The sequence below is a fragment of the Siniperca chuatsi genome, linkage group LG6 (assembly GCF_020085105.1).
Source record: "Siniperca chuatsi isolate FFG_IHB_CAS linkage group LG6, ASM2008510v1, whole genome shotgun sequence".
Taxonomy (NCBI): Eukaryota; Metazoa; Chordata; class Actinopteri; order Centrarchiformes; family Sinipercidae; genus Siniperca; species Siniperca chuatsi.
Window position 1 is genome coordinate 28,860,001 of NC_058047.1, and position 22,348 is coordinate 28,882,348.

A 22,348-nucleotide genomic window follows, 5' to 3' on the forward strand; every position below is an offset into this window, starting at 1 on the left:
TTATAAAGTCTTCCAATATCCTTGCAATACAGAGTGAATACAAAACTGTTGCATTATACTTTCAAATGTCTAAAACATCAGGAGCACCTTTCTAATGCTAAATTGCAATTCCATGTCTCATTAAGATTTTAAATTCACTTTATTTTATATGACAAGTGTTCTGTCTTTGTTGCCTCTGTCAGAGGCTGTGCATAATTTGTGATGGACATTTGCATGTATAAACATTATATTTTTATGATTGCTTAATATTCTTTATTAGTTTCATTTTATCTGCCGCTATTATGCAAGTTCCTATGTGAGGACTTTTATTTTGACGTGCTTCCACAAGCACCGCACATTGGGTAACAGGAAATAGCGAGCTTATGGCGTAGCAAACGCTTAACATATGTTTTTGTTGCATCTGATTTGATCATGCTTCTAAACCCACTCAAAAGTGATGGCTGTAAGTTTATTTGGATCATCCATCAGTTTAATATATGTTGCAAGAGTTTAACGTGACGTAATCAATGTTTATGGCAATCAGTGCTAATGTGATGTATTGATAATGCTTCTAACCTGAGTTAGCGATGTATCTATATACATATCACTTATTGCACTGTTAATAAGCATAATTTCATTTTGATTGTAATAATTTCTCCTTGTTTCTTTTATTTAATTTACAGTTTTACTCGGTTCAGTGGCCGTTGAGTTTGCCTGTGTAAACCAAAAATTGGAATATTAAAAGAGCAAGGCGCTCATACCCTGGCTCTTGAAAAGAGTTTGGCTTGCTGTTTATTTATATTTCACGCTTGGAAAGCAAAACATATTAAGAGAACAGTACAACAAGGAGTGATGCTTCAAACTGGATTCACCAATTTATTTAATGGAAAGGGCAGGCTCATACAACTGGGTAGAAAATAAAAAGAGCATTGTGTTATCCTAGTAACCTGTAAATTCATTTTGGGTTGGGAGAAGGTTTATTTTGAAAAAGTGGGTCTACAAGACAGCTTGAAAACTCCCTGTGTGGGTGTATGTTAACATTCTGTACAAAGCCCAACCTTGAAGTCAGAAAACCAAGACAGCTTTTAAATTAAATTTGAAGTGAGGGTGAAATCCATTCAGAACAAATTTCAGTATCAACTCATTTAATCTAATATTCAGGCTTGAAAAAAATAATCACAGATTTTCTTGAAAAAAAAAACAGTCAAATGTTTTCTGTGTGAAGCTACTCTGCAGTCTGGTGGTACGGCAGCAGATACTTCTGTATCGCTTGCCAGACGGCAGCAGGTAAACAGAATTTGCAAGATTGTTGATTTCCTCCAGATATTAATTTTCATAGTTGTTTGCAATCCGGCCGATGATGGTAGTGTCATCCGCAAACTTCAAAACTGAGTTCTCTCCATATCGGGGATTGCAATCGTGGGTGTACAGCGTGAACAGGAGTGGGCTGAGTACACAGCCATGGGGGGCTCCGGTGTTGAGTACCAGAGTGGAGGAGGTGTGAGTGCCAATCCAAATTGTCTGGGGTCTGTTTGTGAGGAAGTCCAATATCCAGTTGCAGAGTGTAGTAAGTCCAGAGTGCTAAGTCTGGCAATCAGTTTCATAGGGGTGATTGTGTTGAATGCTGAGCTGAAATCAACAAACAACATTTTGATGTAGGTGTTGTTATTTTCAAGATGTGTGAGGGCTGAGTGGAGGGCAGTGGAGATGGCATCCTCTGTGGATCTATTGCAATCTGGTGAGGGTCCAGGCTGGCTGGGATCTTGTCTTTGATGTGCTGGAGAACCAGTTTCTCAAAACACTTCAGTGTGGTAGTAATTTAGATTAGACACTGCAGACTTTTTAGGTACAGGGACGATGGTGGCTGTCTTTAAGCAAATGGGAACACTCTCCTGTGACAGTGATGTGTTGAAAATGTCAGTAATGACATCGACTAACTGGTTGGCACATGCTCTTAGTATAAGGCCAGGGATGTTATCAGGCCCAGCAGCTTTACTCATATCCACGCTCAGCAGGATTCTTCTCACATCAGCTGTGTGTACTGACAGTGCCCAGTCCTCTGGAGGCGGAGTAGACTTGACAGCTGACTCTTTGTTGAGGAGATCAAAGTGAGCATAAAATGTGTTAGGGGCAGCTGTGGCTTAGTGATAGAGCGGATCGTCCATCAGTGTCTTGGGCAAGACACTGAACCCCAAATTGTTCCCAAGGGCGGTGTGTGTGTGAATGATTAATTAGTTTCTTTGTACTGATGATCAGTGTATGAATGCGTGTGAATGTGATATGTAGTGTGTGAAGCGCCTTGAGTGGTCAGAAGACTAGAAAAGCACCATACAAGTACAGTCCATTTACCATTTAAGCTCATCTGGCAATGTGGCCTCACACATGATGGGGGTACTCCTGCTTTTGTAGCCTTTGATGGTTTGGATCGCTTGCCTTTGGTGTTGTTGGTGTTGAGGTCTCTCTCCTCTCTCCACTTTGCTTCCTTGATGCCATTTTTCAGTCTTGTTCTGGCAGTGTCACCTGACCGAAAGGAAGCTTTTTTTGGCTCTCAATAGGGTCCTCACCTCTCCATTCATCCAAGCTTTCTGGTAAGGGAATGATTTAATTGTCTTTGTGATCACCACATCATCAACCCATTTAAGGATGTATAATGTCATTGATGTGATTGATGTGGTTCTCCTGGTTGGTGGTGTTATGGAACAGACAGGCAGGGGACACCGAAATGGAGACAGAATGTACTTTATTTAGATGACAGCCCGAGAGTAAGTTTATAGATAGGGAACTCCGTAGGAGTCAAGATTCACTGGAGACTGGAGATTGCTGGAGACTGGAGAAACGCTGGAGACTGGAGATAGATTCAAACAAGGTTGATTGAGGTGAGTGCAGGGCTTATATGCAGACTGTGATTGGGAGCTAATGTGGAGCAGGAGTGTGATTGGGAGCAGGTGTGGATAATTAGTGGGTAGTGAAGCCTGGAGTATCCGTGACAGTACCCCCCCCCCAATACCATCTGGAGGCCTGGCGGAGTGCACAGGAGGAAGGTCACAGGAGGCTGGCTGCGGCGAAGGCAGGAACCCCCTTGAGGTCTGCGACCTAGCTGTTGGTCCTGCGGCGTGCTGTGATCCAACTGGAAGTCCGGGAGCGGGGAGCTGCTGCAGTCCGGCGGAGAGCTCAGGAGCGGGGAGCTGCTCAGTCCGGCAAGCCGCTGGGAGGCGGAGCAGGCGAGCAGCTGGGCGGCGGAGTTTCAGTGCAGGCAGGTAGTGGGTTGGTTGACTGGAGACTGGTCGGTAGAGGTGCGGGCTGAGGACTGGCTGACAACTTGACGACTGGAGGGCCACACTCCTTCCTAAGGAGTGTTGTGAACCTGCTCAAAGAGTTGAGGATGGTCTCGTCTTGTGACCATAGGGGTCCTACCCAGAAAAGTGCCGGGCCGACTACCCGGAGAACCAAGAAGGCCACCTTGGATTGTTCGGTAGGAAACTGTTGTGGATACCACTTAAAGATCAGGCAACCCCTCACCAAAAATTCCTCGCAGTCATCTGCTGAGCCTGAGAAGGTCCCTAGTTGTGTCATCTCGCTTTCAGCCAGAGGTGGTGAAGGATGGGTGAGGAGGTATTGTTCAACCAGATCCTCCAGGTCCAGGAAGAGGCCATCGGGGCTCGAGCCTTTCATCCTTTCGGTTAGGTCCAACCTTCTGTTATGGAACAGACAGGCAGGGGACACCGAGATGGAGACAGAATGTACTTTATTTAGATGACAGCCCGAGAGTAATAGTTTATAGATAGGGAAATCCGTAGGAGGGAAGATTCACTGGAGACTGGAGAAACGCTGGAGACTGGCGATATAGGCGTTATGCCGAGTGGCATGGTGAGTCCTAGATTCCAACGAGGTCGGACATAGACTGAGGTGAGTGCAGGGCTTATATGCAGACTGATCGGGAGCTAATGTGGAGCAGGAGTGTGATTGGGAGCAGGTGTGGATAATTAGTGGGTAGTGAAGCCTGGAGTATCCATGACAGGCGACATCTCTGAACATGTGCAAGTCTGTGCACTCAGCAGTCCACATTTTAACATTTTTTTCTGATGGTTTGACCCTTTTAATCAGCTGGGAGTAAGTAGGCAGGAGAAGCAGGGAAATAAGGTCTGATTGACCAAAATGGGGGCAGGGGAGAGCTTTGTAGCTGTCAGAAATGTTTGTATAAACGTGGTCCAGGGTATTACTTCCCCTGGTGGGGTTGTGGACATGCTGATGGAATTTAGGTAACCAGTTCTGAGGTCTGTTTTATTAAAATCACCAGCTACAATAAAAATACAATAGTAAATAAAATACTTATAATCAAGTTGTTTTGTCACGTGAGTGTTGATGACCTCATACATAGTTCCTGCAGTGCATTGTTTTTTAATTTGCATCTGGGGTAATGTAAACGGCAGCAACAAAAACTCTCTGCAGATAATATAGTCGACATCTTAACATTGTCCACCAACTTTGACTACAAACATCACTGATGTAAACACAGAGTCTGCCCAAGCGCCAACCTAAGGCAGAGAGGTGGAGACAGTTTGACTGGAGATGAAAAAAAACTCTGGCTGTGATCACTGGTAGGGAGTGGATCTGAAGCATAGACAGACAAGGTCAGACAGGAAAACGAGAAAAATAGACTTGGTCAGGATTTTCAGAATCAGAAATACTTTATTGATCCCCGTAGGGAAACTCTTTGTTACAGCAGCTCGTCTTTACGTCGGTGCACACAGGAGAAAGTACTAGAAAACGATATAATACACTATAAACACTATAAACAGGTCAGAAATAAATTAAGTATCATGTCAGTATAAGTATAAGATAAACTAAGTGTCGAGTACCAAGTGGGTTTACTGGTTGATGATGAAAGTACAGTATAAAATACAATGTCACTAATTATGTAATAAATAATATTAATAAGCGGAGGTGCATGTACTGTCGAAGAGTAATTGAGGTATAGTATCAGTAGCAATAAATAAGAAAAAACTAACAAGGGAAAACTAATATTGCACGGAGAATAAGTAGTACTCAGAATATTGCACAATTATTATTAATTATGGCGGAGATGTAATGCTCAATGTCCAGTTTAGTGACCTAGGGTCATACAGACTAACCCTTAGAGGGAGGAGTTAAATAGTTTGATGGCCACAGGCAGGAATGACTTCCTGTGGCGCTCTGTGGTGCTTTTTGGTGGGATGATTCTTCCGCTGAAGGTGCTCCTTTGCTTGACCAGCACGTCATGGAGCGGGTGGGAGACACTGTCCAAGATGGCGTGTAGTTTGGCGAGCATCCTCCTCTCTGACACCACCGCCAGAGAGTCCAGCTCCACCCCCGCAATGTCACCGGCCATCAGTTTATTGAGTCTGTTGGCGTCCGCTACCTTTAGCCTGCTGCCCCAGCATGCGACAGCATACAGGATAGCACTGGCCACCACAGACTCATAGAACATCTTCAGCATGGTCCAGCAGATGTTGAAGGACCTCAGCCTCCTCAGAAAATAGAGGCGGCTCTGGCCCTTCCTGTAAACAGCCTGAGTGTTCTTGGTCCAGTCCAGTTTGTTATCTAAGTGTACTCCCAGGTACTTGTAGTCCTCCACAATGTCCACACTGACCCCCTGGATGGAAACCGGGGTCACTGGTGCCTTGGCCCTCCGTAGATCCACAACCAGCTCCTTAGACTTTGTTGCATTGAGCTGCAGATGGTTCTGCTCGCACCATGAAACAAAGTTACCCACCACAGCCCTGTACTCCGTCTCATCACCACCACTGATACATCCCACCACAGCAGAGTCATCAGAAAACTTCTGAAGGTGGCAGCCCTCTGTGTGGTAGCTGAAGTCCGTGGTGTAGATGGTGAAGAGGAAGGGAGAGAGGACGGTCCCCTGAGGGGCCCCAGTGTTGCTGACCACGCTGTCCGACACACAGTGCTGCAGGCGCACGTGCTGTGGTCTGCCAGTCAGGTAGTCCACAATCCAGGACACAAGGGGGGCATCCACCTGCATCGCTGCCAGCTTCTCCCCCAGCAGGGCAGGCCGGATGGTGTTGAAAGCACTGGAGAAGTCAAAAAACATGATCCTCACCATGCTTGCCGGCCTGTCCAGGTGGGTGTGGATGCGGTTAAGCAGGTAGATGATGGCGTCCTCAACTCCCAGCCGGGGCTGGTAGGCGAACTGAAGGGGGTCCAGGAGGGGTCTGATCATGGGCCGCAGCTGTTCCAGCACTAGTCTCTCAAGGGTCTTCATTATGTGAGAGGTCAGTGCCACCGGTCTGTAGTCCTTGGAGCCACTGGGGCGTGGCGTCTTCGGCACAGGAACGAGGCAAGATGTCTTCCACAGAATGGGGACCCTTTGAAGACTCAGGCTCAGGTTGAAGACATGCTGAAGGACTCCACATAGCTGGGGGGCACAGGCTTTTAGCACCCCGGGGCTAACGCCATCGGGGCCTGCAGCCTTGTTTGAGTGGAGCCTCATCAGCTGTCCTCTCACCTGGTCAGCAGTAAGGCACACAGCAGAAGTTACAGGTGGGGGAGGGGGGGGAGTCGTCGGTCTGGAGAGGGCTGTTAGCCTGATGGGGAGGGGGGAGCAGAGTACTCAGCGGAGCTTGAGGGCCGACAGCAGCTGAGTTAGAGGGGGGATGAGCAGGAGCCAGTGTGTCGAATCTGTTAAAGAACAGATTCAGTTCGTTGGCCCTGTCCAAGCTGCCTTCAACTCCTCTGCTGCCAGTCGGTCTGAAGCCAGTGATGGTCTTCATGCCGCTCCAGACCTCTCTCATATTGTTCTGCTGGAGTTTACGCTCCAGCTTCCTCCTATACTTCTCCTTGGCTTCCCTGATTTTCACCTTCAGGTCAGCCTGGATTGCCCTCACCTCCTCCCTATTACCATCCGTAAAGGCCCTCCTCTTGGCATTCAGAATGTCCTTGATGTCCTTTGTGACCCACGGTTTGTTATTTGGATAACAATGGACCATCTTGGTTGGGACATTGCAGTCCACACAGAAGTTAATGTAGCCGGTGATGCACTCAGTGAGCCCGTCAATGTCCTCTCCATGAGGCTCACAGAGTGCATCCCAGTTTGTCATCTCAAAACATTCCTGCAGTGTCTCATAGGCCTCCTCTGACCATCTCCTCACTGTCCTTGTGGTCACAGGGTGCCTTTTAACCAGAGGCACATAGCAGGATTTGAGGTGAACCAGGTTGTGGTCTGACCTACCCAGAGGGGGGAGGGGGGAAGAGCTGTATGCATCCTTCACGTTAGCATACAGCAGGTCCAGTGTCCTCTCCTCTCTAGTAGGACAGCTCACATACTGGGTGAAATTAGTCAGTGTTGTTGAAACACTGACATGGTTGAAGTCACCCGAGATTAATATGAGGGCACTCGGGTGTTGAGTCTGGAGTTGTGCTATGGCGGTGTGAATGGCGTTGCACGCCGATGCCGGGTTAGCAGAGGGGGGGATGTAAACAGCCACAACAATGGCATGTGAAAATTCACGTGGCAGATAATATGGCCGGAGTCCCACAGCTAGCAGTTCAATGTCCGGGCTACAGATACTCTGCTTTATAGTAACATGACCAGGGTTACACCATCTGTTGTTGACCAGAACAGCAAGCCCGCCGCCTTTCCGCTTACCGCTCCCGGTGTGATCCCCGTCGGCCCGAACAGTATGAAAGCCGTCGATGGAAACGTTATGGTCCGGGATATCCTGGTGTAGCCATGTCTCTGAGAAGCACATCAAGCTACACTCACGGAACTCCGTCTGACTCCGGGCTAACGCCGTTAGCTCGTCCATTTTATTCGCCAGCGATCTCACGTTGCCCATGACGAGAGAAGGCAGACACGGCTTAAATCTCTTATTCTTAAGTCTCTTTTTTCTGCACCCCTCTCTCTTCCCTCGCTGCTTCGTTCCACCTCTGCATCCTCGGTGTGTCCTCCTCCAGATCTCAGTGGGGACATCGGTAGTCCTGGGCGCCATGCTGCTCGGCTTCAGCGTGAAGCAGCTGCAGCGGTGCCCCGACCAAGAGGCAGAAGAAGAAGTTCCACGGCGAAAAAAAGTACAAAAACACTTCCTACCCTCATTTTCGCAAAGAGCGTAGTTTAAATTACACTTACACACAAGTTACTCAAGTTTGGAAGAAAAAAGAAAAGTTAAAAGTAGGAAAAAGTAAGACGACGAGACAGAGCTACGGCAACAGGCAGCATGCGGGCTGGCGCATGCGCACTAATGCCATAGCAAAAGTACCACAATGGTGCACTGAGACAATCTGGCGATGATTAAAGAGCAGAACCGGGTAGATATACTGTGAGGCTTGATTGGATGATGAGCATCAGGTGTACCAGTGATCAGCAGCAGGAGGGAGAACAGAGCGCCACGCCCAGACCAGTACACACACACACACACACACACACACACACACACACACACAGACAGGGGACCAGTAAGGAACACAGAGAGGGGGAAACACAACAGAGCACACAAGGAGAGGGGGAGAGATGTGGCTGGATTAAGACATGGTGTTTAGACAGCAAACTTAAAAATATTTGGTTTACATAATACCATGTTGCTCTGTTTATAGTAGATCAAAAGCTAAACAGAAATTGAAATTGGGTTCCACCTGGTAACCCCAAAAATCTGAATGAGGTCAACAGATTATATATCATGGCCCACAACAATAATCTGAGGCTTTTCAATTGTAAGTGAATCCACAAATACTATTGAGATAATTGTTGGCTGTTTTAATACTGTAAGGCAATCTGAAACAGCTGTTTCTGTTGTGTTTCACTTTCATTAGGTATTTAGTAAAGACGCACAATATTTTTAAGTTCCTGTGACATTTTTAGCTATTTTGTAAAACATTCAAGAAACATTTCACCTTTAAAATGGACAGAGAAATACATAAATGACCAAATAACCTCTTACTGTCAAAAGCTCTCTTCTAAGACGAACTGCTATTGAAAAATTAGGTCCTCGTGAGGCAGTCGGGGCAATCATAAATCCCTGTAATCCTTGACACCAAAATTGCACTGTGCTACTTGATCCTTGCTCTAAATACTGCTTTTATTCTGACACAGACACACTCAAGTTTAAAGTGAGTCACCACAATACAGAATGGATGCAGGCAGGCAAATAGAAACCTGCATGCACTGGGTAAAAATATAACTTTGCTAGAGAATATTGAAAAATAGAAAATCATAGCTCTAGTGATTAGAACAGAGAATGTTTAAACTCATTTCACTAATTTGCTCCAGGCTATATTATCGTATATTAATCAGAGGCAGAGCATAACAAAACCTTTATTTACATAAATATTGCACAGATTATTCTTTGAGGCTACACTTTTTTCCGTGTGTGATTTTGGACTAAAAACCCAAAAGGAGTGAACCTGTTGTCAGACATGTGCTGCAGGTACACCAGTCCTTTTATGTAGCTGTATGATAACCATTAGTTGGGTTTGTCCTCATTCCTCCATCTCTCCTGTCCAAAGCTGGCACCATTAGCAAAAATGGGTCAGCTTTAATCCACAGCCAAATTAATGGAAATGAAAACGCTTCCATTTGTGATTGATGCTGCTGTGTGATTATGTGAGTGCTTCTTTGAGAGAGAAAGTGAGTGAGCTGTCAGCACTAATTAGATATGCAGGTGTCCTGTAATGAGTATAAGAGTCTATGTATGTATGTGTGTTTGCCCGTACTCTCAACTTTGGAATAGGCCCTACTCATCAAGGAGACACATTTCATTCTGCCAATATAACTACAAAGTAAAATGTTTTACATTAGTGTTAGCAAAATGAAAAAAAAAAAAAAAAAATCACACTTCAAAAGAAAGTAGTACAGCGGAAAATGTTAAACTATGAACCTCTATGGCTGTGGCGCTCTCCCTCAAGGCAGGTAGCATGCTGAATAACCACAGAGCAGCTGTCTATATGAGGAACAACACACATATTCAACCTGTTAGCAGTATCAGCTTTCTGATGACAGAAAGAATGTTAGAAGGCAGAAGAGAGAGAGTGAGGTGATGGCATCATGGCAAGCAAAAAACAAATTCATCCAAGGACACCAGAAATGGAAGTTGCCCTCTTGGCTAAATACTATGAATTTGTCACAGTTTAGTAAACCACAACATTACATGCTGGAAGAAATTACATGTTCCATTTAAAAAAGATTTCTAGGTGGTAGGTTGCAGTTACTTTATGGATTGGATCAAAAGTTTCAGGATCGGGTTTGTATACGATGGGAAACCGACCCAAAAATCACCATCACCAAACATGTGATATGCCTTCTTGGCTGCGTCAGAATAGCAAAGGTGTAATGAAGACTGTTTTATGGTATGTACCAAAATTTGCTACTAAAACAAGACCAAGGAGATGATGGTCTATAGTACTTCTTGAAAATAGGGATTATTTGAAGGAATATAAAATCTGCTAAAATATATTTATTGTTGAACATAAAATCTTCAAAGATACACCACGTGTAGTTTGTGACTTGATATTGAAAGATAATGGGTGCCTGAGTTGCCTGCTCAAAAATGCAAGTCCAGTACAAAATTACTTTGTATACATGTTTGATGTGAGCGCAGGTGCTACATTTCGCACATGTGCTATAAATATATATGTGAAATATGGGTGCTTCTGAAAGAGTGTGAAGGCAACAAAACAATTCAATATTCATAAATGTTAATTTTGTTTCCCAGGGATATCTAAACAGGCAACATTGTCTGTTTAGCATTTGCACTATAATAATTTCTATCTCCTGTGTTGACTTGTGTTTAACTTTTTTTTTGCTTTCTTTTGTGATAACAGCTTTCTAATTTTCTATGGCCTTTAAAAAATATCTAAACTCCAAAGACAAGTGAGTAGTTTGAAAGACATGACAAGAGAAAATTACTTTTCAGCTTTAGCCAAAACGAGACATAAGAGGACGTCCTTAAAGAGTTATCTTTTCAACAACTTGAAAAATTAATGGGACCTTCGCTTCAAACCAAAAATTGGTTGAAAAAGGGCATCCTCATATTAGAGCTTACACATAGGTACAGGAAGAAACATGTAATTTGTACCACCCATCTCAGCTGATAACCAGTTCATAAAGTGGCCGCTCTGATTAGCTCTGTCATCTCTCACTCCCTCACTCTGGATTACTGCATTTGCAATAAAAAAGATGTGTGAAATACATTCCATAAACATATACTTATGTTAAAAAGCAATCAGTATTTTACTGGCATTTTGCACAATAATTATAACAGTATAACAGTGAAAACAAGTGTTGCTGAACAATGTGGAAGCTGATCAACTGCTTGACCTGTATTATGATACTTCTGCTTTCTTTATTCATTCAGATTGCTAAATTTAAAATACCATTTCAGACCGACGTTGCCTTGTGCTGCGCTGCCGTCATGTTTAATGTGTCCTCAGTAAATGCTTGCAGGTGCTTGTAGCAGGTGGAGGAAGACATTTGTTATATTTTCTGCTTACTTAACAGGAATCTTAAGCCCCAGGCATAGGTCGCTGGGTTTGGAGATTGTCAGATCACGTCTCAGATTTTAACGGCTGTGTAATAAACCGACTGTGGGAGTGTTTTTGGGCAGCCAAGGTACCATCTCTTTAGTTTTTTGCCATAGTGTCTTCATATTTATAGAAATGTTTGTAGCCATTGTAACAAATTGAATTTTATTTTGTTTTATGGTAGAAATTGCCACTGCAGCTTTGTCTATGCTAGCTTTCTTTTTGCCATTATACTTGCTCTGCTTTGCCTAAGTACTGCCTTGTTTTTAGTTATCACTGCTTTATCTGTTGTCCCTTTGTTTGATTGCTTGGTATAATACATTTTAAATCTGTTAGACATTTTACTGTATTTTAGGCTATACTGTTTGTACTTTCAAACTGCTTTTGTCCTGATTATTTCATCTATAGTATTTTAATATAAAGGTATTTATCTTGGTTGTATTGTTAATTGCTGATCTGAAGGCATATGTGCACAAAACTAAAATTGTGTCCTTGTAGTGGTCGGCTGCAGGTGTATTAGCACTGGGGCACGCTGTGTAGCAGTTGTCTTCTCCCTTTTGCATGCATTCACCTTAAGTGTAACTTTGCTTCACTTATCTGATTTTTTTTTTTAAATATTGCAATGCTTGTAGTGTATTGGAGTGTGGTGTGAGTATAGGCTACTACAGTCTGGTAATAGTCCTGACCATTTAGTTAAAAATTGTTATTTCTTTCGTTTTTTATTTTGTATCTAGTAAAATCAATTTTGAATTTTTAATATTGGATATTTTAATACTTGTAAAACATACCATTTTCCTGATTTTAAAGATTGCCTACTGGCTCAAAATAAATTGTTTTCAGTTTTATTAAAGGCTCATGTCTCTGTCTATTTGTGGACCTGCTGTGCTGTGCTGGTAGGATCCCTCTTGTTTTGAGGTTGGGAAATTAAGTTAAGTCTGAACTCAGTGAACTAGTGTATTATTTGGGTGAAAGTCCCATGGTGGCCATAGTTCTTAAAACTGGCCTGTAACAACAAATGTGAAATTGAGACACTCATTGGAGAAGTTGAGAAAAGAAAATGCATTCTATTTGGTGGTCTTAGTTTTGTAATCACAAACAGAACAAAAACTACTCAATGGAAAAAGTAACAGAGGTTATCAACTTTTTAAGTTGTTAGGAGAGGACTAAGGCCAAGAGTGCATTCTGCCAGTGCTCTCTACCCGAGCAAGCAAAGAGGAAGCCAAGCCTAAGAGACTGAGAGATTGACAAGCTGAAAAGAAAAGAAAAAAGAACCATATGCATAATTTTATCTTTACTCAGAAAACAGATAACTTCATCCTGCTTCTGAGTAACCAACGACTTTATCTTTTCTCACAAAACAGGAACTTCGTCCTGCTTACATAAAACATGCATGCATACTCTGTATAACCAATGAGAAGCTTTGAATTCAGTTTTGTAACCAGGATAGTAAAAAAAACAACACCCTGTTATGCTACAGACTCGGAAACCCTCTCAGCTCCACTGTATAAAAGGAGAAATAACACTGAGCAGGAGACGGAGAACAGAGAGAAGAAGACATAAGACAGGAAGAAGAGCTTAGAGAGACTGAGGTAGCATCCTTCATGGGAAAACCTTGTTATGCAAGAAATATTATTTTTTACTCTGTATGGGATTTTGCTATACCTTTTACTGAATAAAACCAAGTAGATCATTTTGATCTACTGAAATACAGATACCTTTTCTATTTTGATTTCTTTTCATCTTTCATCCAAGGCTTCTTCAACAACACTTTAGTAAGGCCCCTTGTTTCTACAATTCTCTAAAAGGTTAGAATACTAATCTTTGCCCCTGTAGGTAGAGAAGGCCTAGCATTAGAGGTGTTACGACAGTAGCCCTAGGCAGAGGGATACCTAGAACGAGGAGTATACTTCCCTCTGTACTTTGGCTCACTGTCAGATCTTGATAACCTCTAGGAGGAGAGTGACCTTTTTAAACACATACTGATTTTATTATTATCCGGTGGTTAGAAGCACTGGAATGTAGGTATTCATTCTGGCTCACCTGGGTGCGCTACTGCAATGCATAAATCCTTGAAAACCTAGCAGCTAGGGAGGAGGTAGTGTAGTAGTCTTAGTAACTCCAGCCGCAAGGCAGTACTTGTGAAAGATTAAATAACACCTAACCCATAGGAACAGGACTTCATTGGACCATGGCCTAGGCTCCTAAGCAGTGCCCAGATTGACACTTGCGTTCGATTTTGGAGTCCATCAGAACCAGCCAACTAGGTTAAAAAAGTAACCTAATGTAAGGCCCCTCCAAGCTAAAAACCTTAGTACAAAGACGATTAAAAACCATTGGCCAACCCTAGAGGTAAAACCCGATAGCATTCTATCGGCACGCACTGTTATCCCAAACTCAGAAGAGATGGCAAGTCCTCTAACTGAGGCACTGCAGGAAGTGTTAGATAAAAGGAGACATGGTCTTGGTGAGTGTAAATACAGATGTAAGCCCCTTAGGAGACTTGGGGGATTTAGACAATGACAGCTGGGATGAGGGAAGTGTACTCGGAGGTCCAAGGTGGGATTGGGGATTGTCCTCCACCAACATGACCAGGAAATTGTATGAAACAGTGTCACTATGACCCTCTTCGGATGTGGAAGCTTCGGGCATTCCCCGATTAATTCCTCTGAGGCATTTGTCAAAGCTGTACCATTCACAATCAACCTCTGAGCAGTAGTACTGAGCAGAATCATACAGAGGACAGCCAAGGCAGCATGAAAAAATAATGCCCTGAAAAGGGAATCACAAAGCAAACCCTCGAGGGAGACCCCCAATGCCCCACCCGGCTCATCCGCTGGAATCAATACTCAAGACACCAGGATTAAACCTGGAATATCTATCGGGGACAAATATCTGAACAAGCACCTGTTCAATTTGGAGCGACAACCCTCCTCTGATTGGAGAACCAAACCCTGTCACTAGCTACTTGATGGGAAGATATCAGGTCAACATCACAGAATCCACCATGAGCAGGTTTAACCTCTCTCTCCATAGAGGAATACTCCTAGCCTCAATTAGACCCTGGATGACCGGGAAGGACCCCCATGAGCAGGAAGTGACAGATATAGAAGGACAAAAACTGGTACGGCCAGGCAAGATTACCTCACCACCAAAGGTTCTTTGGGCCTAGGAAAAACAGTCGCCCAGCAAGTCAACAGCACAAGGACTTATGCCAAGGTATGAAACTGTTGTGCACCTGGCAGACAAATGGCCGTATGAAATCTTCATGGGAACGAGCCTAGAATCCTCCCAAGCAGAAGATTATTGGTAAGCCCTGCAAGTAGCCCAGCGGGAAATCCAACAAGACAGAGGGAATGATAAAGATAAACATCTTAGAAGCGAACCAGCATGATAAAACCTGGCAAGAGGACTAAAATATCTAAAAATATATTTCTAAAACACCCCCTCTAATGAAAACACCCTGGGACAATCAGCCTCTGCATTAGAAACCCCCCACCCAACACTCTCAACTCCTCAAAGGAAAGTTACCTTTAGGATCAAACTCCTCATCACCCCCCTTTTCCCAGCACTACCAGCCTCCAACCTTCTAGAGGACTGTGAACAGAGACATGCCAAAACCACCCGAGTGAGGTGCCCGAGAGCAAAAATCTAACCACCAAGAACAATAGACCCAGACAGGCGGTCTTTTGAAGGTGATGGTAGAACACTCTACATCTTTCAAAGCTTTCCCCTAAAAACCCCCACTGTGGCGTTCCCACAGCAGCCGACTCTGGGAATACCCCCAGGGGGAGACAATGATAACCACTATGACAGAAGTCAAAGACGACGAAATTATGGGGGTCTACTAAATTGGATGAAAAAGGTAGAAATAGCAGGAATAAAAGAAACCATCCTGGCCAAATCCAAAACCAAAAACAACAATATGCTATAAAACATATTCAAGCAGACAAACTATTTCATGTTTAAAAACAACTGTGGCCTAGTAAACACAAAATACACATACAGCATTAAAGATCAGGTACCCCCAAGGACACCCCAACATCCCCCTTCACCCAGGATGCTTGGAGGAATTGGGAATAACAGTTGGAGAACTGGAACAACAAGGAGTAATAGCAAAACTGGAAAGCATCATTTTCTAATACCCCAGACATGGGAGTAGCAAAGCCAGATGGAACCTGGAGAATGGTCCACAATCTGATCTGTTCAGTCTCAAGATCCCTGATCAATGCCTCACACACAGTCAGGAACCTAGAGAACAAAAAATGAAAATCATCCATGGTTTCTGGCCAGTCCTAATCTGCCCCTATTGGACCTCAACCATGTCCTGTGGGCCACAGCAACTTCCTGCTCCTGTTGGGCCGCAGCAACTTCCTGCTCCTGCTGAGCTGCAGCAGTCACGAGTTCTGAAGCTGCAGTTGTCTTCTGTTCAGGAACTGCAGTAATTATCTGAGCCTGAGCTGCAGCAGTCACCTGTTCCTGTGGTTCAGCACTCACCAGTTCCTTTTCAACATCAGTTCATTTCAATTCAGGTTTATTTGTATACCGCCAATTCATAACAGAAGTTATCTCATTGCACTTTTCCTGTAGAGCAGGTCTAGACCGTAATCTTTATAATAGTATTTACAGAGACCCAACAAATCCCACCATGAGCAAGCACTTGGCGACAGTGGCAAGGAAAAACTTCATTTTAACAGGCAGAAACCTTGGTCAGAACCATACTCAATGGTGGATGGCCATTCGCTGCTGCCATGTTAAGTTTTGAGAGAGAGAGAGAAGGGGGTGGGGGAGAGGGAGAGGGAAGAGGGGGGAGCACAATGCAAATACCACTTAGAATTTTAAAATAGTAATAATGTAATGGCAGTGGTAATATTAATATTTATAAATTAATAATAATAGGAATGCCAGTCATAGCATTAATAACAACAACTGTAGTAGCCCTAACTATAAGCCTTATGAAAGAGGAAAGTCTTAAGCCTAATCTTAAATGTGGAGATGGTGTCTGCCTCCTGAACCCAAACTGGGATCTGATTCCACAGGAGAGTAGCTTGATAACCTAAGGCTCTGGCTCCCATTCTACTTTTGATAACTCTTAGAACCACAAGTAACCCTGCATTCTGGGAGCGCAGTGTTCTAGTCGGGTAATACAGTATTATGAGCGCTTTAAGATATGATAGTGCCTGACCATTAAGAGCTTTGTAGGTGAGGAGAAGGATTTTAAATTCTATTCTGGATTTTACAGGGTGCCAGTGCAGAGAAGCTAATATTGGAGAAATATGATCTCTTTTCCTACTTCTTGTCAGTACACGTGCTGCAGCATTCTGGATCAACTGGAGAGTCTTAAGGGACTTATTGGGGCAGCCTGATAATAAGGAATTGCAATAGTCCAACCTAGAAGTAACAAATGCACGCACTAGTTTTTAGGCATCATTTTGAGACAGGATCTGTCTGATTTTTGCAATATTGCGTAGGTGAAAGAAGGCAGTCCTTGACGTTTGTTTCATGTGGGAGTTAAAGGATAAATCCTGATCAAAGATAACTCAGAGGTGAGTGCTGGAGACCAGGGCAATGCCATCTAGAGCAACTATGTCTTTAGATAATGTGTCTCGGAGGTGTTTGGGGCCAAGTACAATAATAGGCATCAGCCTCCTGGTTTCCTGGCATCACTGGCCAAGGCTGAGAGGACAATTTACAATGGACCAGAGAGCGGATTGCCTCTCGATGATTGACGGACTTCCTCTACATATCCCAGAGGCACTCCAGGTCACAAATCAGTTCATCAGATATTGTGCCTTCTTGGTCCATACTGGTCAGATTGTTCTGTCATGTTTCAAGCAGGGAACATACAAGAGGTCGGACCCAAATGTAGGCACAGAGGCAGAGCTGGTAATAATTCAATGATTTATTGGGGAACAAAGGCTTACTGAGTAGTGAAGTAGGCAGAGGTCAAAACCAGGAATGCAGTCCAACACAGCCAAACAAATCAGACGGGCAGCAGGCAAAGTCCAAAATCCAAATTCCATGAAATGAGTAAAAGTCCAGTAAACACAAAAAAATCCAAAAACACTGGAGAACTGGCTAGAACGCCTGACAACAACTGACGTAGACGATCTGACAAGACACCAGGTAAGCACACAGACTAAATACACTCAGGTGAAGGAAGATGGAGACACAGGTGGAGCAATCAATCAAAACTGGCAGGAAAAGCAAACAAAGACAGGACAGGACAGTGGATACAAAACTAGCACAGTTAAATGGTCCACCAGCGTGGTACCAATATACAATGGAACGTGCTAAGGATGGAAACACACAGCATAACCAGGACAGGGTGGTCTGTTACTTTCCACAATAATGCAAAAACTTCACAACAAATGACGCTTTGATGAAATAACACACAGTTATAAAATCTATCTCTGCCTAGACACAAGCCTCTTACTTGAGATCGCTCTTGAGCGATTTATCGTGTCAGTCTTTTTGGATTATCCGGCGGAGTCCTCTCAGACTCGGATACTGACATGTTAGGGTCCATGCTGTCAGTGGATTCAACAGCAAAAATGTTCCTTCGGGGGCAGCGAAAAGAGCAGTAGTCGACTTTCAGTGGGTAGAGAGAGATGCACAGCAACGGTCTTTCTCTCAGTGAGGAAGTGGTAAATCTGTCTTCCTTCTGCAGGCAAAAATTGTTATGTGGAGTATAACAATCAGGTTTCAAAAAGTGTTTCAGCAAACAAAAAAAAAGTCTGTTGCTTGTCCAGTGAGTTAAGACCTACCCAGGGAAATAAAACTTTAACGTTGAGTGTCTCCCGTAGTACACAGAGTTACAATGGAATGACAGATGTCTCTGCGCTCTGCTTTTATGTAGGTGATGACGTCATGGTGGGGGCGCCAGGATTTTCTGCACTGTTTGGCGGCTCGTCCAGTAGAAATCCAGTGTTTAGATTTAACTGAAATCTTGCGTCAAAGTGTGAATTAATGGCTGGTGGAGATGTGGCACCGTTTTACTGTTTTGTTTCCCATTAGAGCCTCTTAGTCAAGGCATTACCTTTTCCAAATAGCCCCTGTCTTTGTTCTCCACATGTGGTGAGGCCCAACAAGAGAGAGAGAGCGAGAGAGAGCCATGGTAGTGGTAATATTAATATAGTAATAATAATTATGGGAATAATAATGTTTTTACGCCTTTATAATAGGATGGTGAAGGATGCAAGAACATGCCATTTCTCTGCACTTATTTCTGCCCATCAGCACAACCCCAGATTCTTATTTAAGACTGTGGATCAGTTAGTTAACCCTGCCTCTCCTTGTGCCCCTGCTGATTGTGATGCTGATTGTGAAAAGTTTCTTTTGCACTTTGCTGGAAAGGTGGAGTTAATAAGATCTGATATCACCCCCAGCCCTGCCTTTTTAGATGTGGATCACCCACACAGAGATTCTTTAAGCAATTTTTCTATGGTTATGCTGCCTGAACTAACAGACATCATGTCTCTTATGAGAGTGTCCTCCAGCCCTCTGGACAAAATCCCAACTAGGTTTTTACTGGAAGTTATGGATTGTATTGCGCCCCGTTTACAAATTATTTTTAACAGCTCGCTGTCTACTGGCTGTATCCCAGATTACTTTAAAACAGCTTGTGTCCAGCCAGTCCTATGAAAACCTGGGCTTGATCCCACCCTCCTGGATAACTATTGCCCAATCTCCAAATTGCATTTTATTTCGAAGATTCTCAAAAAACTTGTATCTAAGCAGCTTCTTGCTGCTGTGGAAAACAATAATACCTTTGAAAAGTTCCAATTTGGCTTTTGTCAACACCACAGCACTGAGACAGCCCTCTTCAAAGTCACCAATGACCTTTTAATGAATGCATAAGTGCTGCCTTGACACAAATGATCATGGCATTCTTTTAGATAGACTGAGGCACTGGGTGGGCGTATCTGGCACTGCACTAGACTGGTTCTCATCTTATCTGTCCAATAGGAAATTCTGTGTCAGCATTAATAACTTCATGTCATCCTTTTCCCATATCAAGTACAGTGTGCCTAAAGGTTCAGTTCTGGGACCAATACTGTTCTCCTTATACATGCTTCCTTTGGGTGATGTAATCCACAGACATGATATTTCTTTTCATTGTTATGCAGATGACACACAGTTGTAACTCCCTGTCAAGCCCACTGACCTTAGTACGCTGAGTTCTCTGCAGGACTGTCTGTCTGACATAAAAAATTGGATGTCGATACATTTTCTTCAGCTCAACTCAAATAAAACTGAAATCCTTGTTATTGGGCCCCAACACATCACTAAACAAATACTGCCATCTACTGGTAACCTGTCACAACATATCAAGTCTGTTGCAAGAAATCTTGTGTGTCCTGTTTGATAGCAATTTATGTTTTGAGCAACATATCACTAAGCTTGTCCAATCATGTTTTTATCACCTCAGAAACATTGCAAAAATCAGATCTATTCTAAATCTTAGTGATGCAGAAACTGTTGTACGTGCTTTTATCTCCTCATGCCTTGATTATTGTAACAGCCTGTTCACTTGTCAAACAACTTTGACACGACTGCAGACTGTACAAAACTCAACTGCTAGGCTGTTAACCAGGACCAAGAAGTACAACCACATCACACCTGTTTTAGCCTCTTTACATTGGCTCCCTGTTTGTTTTAGGATTGATTTTAAGATCTTACTGATTACTTTTAAGGCTCTTCATGGCCTGGCTCCAGACTATATTTTAGACCTTGTAATCCCTTATGAACCTTCATGTAGTTTGAGATCTTCGGGCAAGGGACAGAGCATTTGCTATCAGGGCCCCAAGGCTCTGGAACAACTTGCCCGAAGAAATTAGGTTGTCTGAGTCAGTGTCTTCGTTTAAGTCTCTTCTCAAAACACATTTTTATCTGAAAGCTTATCCTGATTTTACCTGAACTGGCTGTATATTTTATTGTTTATTTTATTGCTTTTGTGTATTTTATGTATTTTATTTCTTATATTTCGTCATTCACTGTCATATTTTATTTCTCTTGTTGTGAAGCACTTTGTACTTTGTTTTGAATAGTGCTCTATAAATAAAGTTTTATTATTATTATTATTTATTATAATGATAATAATAAAATTGTATCAGTTGTAGCAGCGGATGTTGAGCACAATACTACAGTAGAGAGATGTCAAGTAAATAATAGGCATTAATGGGATAAGAATATGTACAGATGGAGAGGGAGAGGAGGAGAGAGGTGCATCGTGGGAAGTCTCCCGGTAGTCTAGGCCTTTAGCAGCACAACTAAGGGATGGTTCAGGACTCACCTGAGCCAGCCCTAACTATAAGCTTTATCAAAAAGGAAAGTCTTAAGCCTACTCTTAAATGTGGAGATGGTGTCTGCCTCCCGAACTCAAACTGGGATCTGATTTCACAGGAGAGGAGCTTGATAGCTGAAGCCTCTGGTTCCCATTCTACTTAGCGTGGAATTGTTGATGATCACAAGGGAGACACATGTGGAATATATGTTGGCTGTTTTAATAAAACAGGTTCAAGTAAGTTCAACAGTTTATTAAATAAAGTGCTCCACAGATTCAGTTAGTGACCACAGTGCCTCCCTGGGGAAACAGGAGAGTGTGTTTGAAGAGTCAGCTTACACCACCTGTGCCAGTGCGCATGGAGAGGTTGCTTCCATCACCTGTGCACAATCTGTGAAATTGTCTACTCCCACAGGTTGGCCACGTGTGCGCATCCTCACGGATGCTGTGTTGAAGTTAATGCAACTGACAACATTACCCTGGAGTTGAGTTACAAATTGTTTTGTCTGAGATATAAGTGGCAGTTTGAAAGAATTGGTACAAAAATAAACTTTATTTTTAGAGTCTTGGAGCCTATTTTCTATATGCTTTAAATTACACACAAAACATCTCAATTATAATCGATACATCACACCAAGGTTCCTGATGGTCATCAGGTCTTAGGTGCTCAGTAGGGAAGGGAAGATCATTCCTCTGCTGTGTGCCTGACTTCTGACCAGGTGAGAGGACAGCTGATGAAACTCCACGCAAACAAGGCTGCAGATGGCATTTGCCCCGGGGTGCTGAAAGCCTGTGCCCCCCAGCTATGTGGAGTCCTTCACCGTGTCTTCAAACTCAGCCTGAGTCCTCTTCTGTGGAAGACATCTTGCCTCATTCCTTTGCTGAAAACGCCGCGTCCCAGTGGCTCCAAGGACTATAGACCAGTGGCACGGACCTCCCACATAAGGAAGACCCTGGAGAGACTGGTGCTGGAACAGCTGCAGCCCATGGTCAGAGCCCTCCTGGACCCCCCTTAGTTCACCTACCAGCCCCAGCTGGGAGTTGAGGACACCATCATCTTCCTGCTGAACCGCATCCACACCCACCTGGACAACCCGGCAAGCACAGTGAGGAGCATGTTTTTTGACTTCTCCAGTGCTGTCAACACCATCCGGCCAGCACTGCTGCGTGAGAAGCTGGCAGCGATGCAGGTGGATGCCCCCCTCATGTCCTGGATTGTTGACTACCTGACTGGCAGACCACAGCATGTGCGTCTGCAGCACTGTGTGTTGGACAGCATGGTTGGCAACACTGGGGCCCCTCAGGGGGCTGTCCTCTCTCCCTTCCTCTTCACCATCTTCACCACAGACTTGAGCTACCACACAGAGTCCTGCCACCTTCAGAAGTTTTCTGATGACTCTGCTATGGTGGGATGTATCAGCGGTGGTGATGAGACTGAGTACAGGGCTGTGGTGGGTAACTTTGTCTCGTGGTGTGAGCGGAACCATCTGCAGCTCAATGTGACAAAGTCTAAGGCGCTTGTTGTAGACCTATAAAGGGCAAGGCACCAGTGACCCCGGTTTCCATCCAGGGGGTCAG